The sequence below is a fragment of the Rhipicephalus microplus genome, chromosome 4 (assembly GCF_043290135.1).
Source record: "Rhipicephalus microplus isolate Deutch F79 chromosome 4, USDA_Rmic, whole genome shotgun sequence".
NCBI lineage: Eukaryota > Metazoa > Arthropoda > Arachnida > Ixodida > Ixodidae > Rhipicephalus > Rhipicephalus microplus.
This window is the reverse complement of record NC_134703.1, coordinates 174,639,638-174,641,185: the sequence shown is the minus strand read 5'-3', so window position 1 is coordinate 174,641,185 and position 1,548 is coordinate 174,639,638. Positions and strand designations below refer to the sequence as shown.

Genomic DNA, 1,548 nt, shown 5'->3' with positions numbered 1-1,548 from the left:
GATAGGCTGTTAACCAAAAAGTTGGAGGTTCGAGCCCTCCCGGGAGTGTTGTTTTGCTTTTTTCTTTGCGCTGATAGCTTTGAAGATATGTTCTGATGGTGGTGAGAGTGGATCATGACTGTCTCCGTGGCGATATTGGCTAGCGCGATCGGCTGTTAACCGAAAGGTTGGAGCTTCGAGCCCACCCGGTGGTGGTGTGGCGCTTTTTTTTCTTTGGGCTGATAGCTTTGAAGATATGTTCTGATGGTGGTGAGAGTGGAGCAGAACTGTCGCCGTGGCGCAATTGGCTAGCGCGATCGGCTGTTAACCGAAAGGTTGGAGTTTCGAGCCCTCCCGGGAGTGGTGTTTTGCTTTTTTCTTTGCGCTGATAGCTTTGAAGATGTTCTGATGTTGGTGAAAGTGGGGCACGACTGTCTCCATGGCACAATTGGCTAGCGAGATCGGCTGTTAACCGAAAGGGTGGAGGTTTGAGCCCACCCGGTGGTGGTGCGGCGCTTTTTTTTCTTTGGGCTGATAGCTCTGAAGAAATGTTCTGACGGTGGTGAGAGTGGAGCGCGACTGTCTCCGTGGCGCAAATGGCTAGCGCGATCGGCTGTCAACCGAAAGGTTGGAGGTTCGAGCCCACCCGGTGGTGGTGCGGCGCTTTTTTTTCTTTAAGCTGATAGATTTGAAGATATGTTCTGATGGTGGTGAGAGTGGAGCAGGACTGTTTCCGTGGCGCAATTGGCTAGCGCGATCGGCTGTTAACCGATAGGTTGGAGTTTCGAGACCTCCCGGGAATGGTGTGTTGCTTTTTTCTTTGCGCTGATAGCTTTGAAGATATGTTCTGATGGTGGTGAGAGTGGAGCACGACCGTCTCCGTGGCGCAGTTGGCTAGCGCGATCGGCTGTTAACCGAAAAGTTGGAGTTTCGAGCCCACCCGGTGGTGGTGCGGCGCTTTTTTTCTTTGGGCTGATAGCTTTGAATATATGTTCTGATGGTGGTGAGAGTGGAGCAGAACTGTCTCCGTGGTGCAATTGGCTAGCGCGATCGGCTGTTAACCGAAAGGTTGGAGTTTCGAGCCCTCTCGGGAGTGGTGTGTTGCTTTTTTCTTTTCTCAGATAGCTTTGAAGATATATTCTGATGTTGGTGAAAGTGGGGCACGACTGTCTCCGTGGCGCAGTTGGCTAGCGCGATCGGCTGTTAACCGAAAGGTTGGAGGTTCGAGCCCTCCCGGGAGTGATGTGTTGCTTTTTTCTTTGCGCTGATAGCTTTGAGGATATGTTCTGATGGTGGTGAGTGTGGAGCACGACTGTCTCCGTGGCGCAATTGGCTAGCGCGATCGGCTGTTAACCCAATTGTTAGAGTTTCAAGCCCTCCCGGGAGTGCTTTGTTGCTTTTTCTTTGCTCTGATAGCTTTGAAGTTATGTTCTGATGGTGGTGAAAGTAAAGCACGACTGTCTCCGTGGCGCAATTGGATAGCGCGTTCGGCTGTTAACCGAAAGGTTGGAGTTTCGAGCCCACCCGGTGGTGGTGCGGCACTTGTTTTTCTTTGGGCTGATAGCTTTC

At 51.7% G+C, this 1,548-nt stretch overlaps 1 non-coding gene across 1 annotated transcript; it reads left to right on the top strand.

The window, feature by feature from the left end:
* The first annotated feature begins 708 nt into the window (after nt 1-708).
* TRNAN-GUU (transfer RNA asparagine (anticodon GUU)) lies at nt 709-782 on the top strand. Its single transcript has one exon. It is a non-coding gene; the product is annotated as a tRNA-Asn (tRNA).
* The last annotated feature ends 766 nt before the right edge of the window (nt 783-1,548 follow it).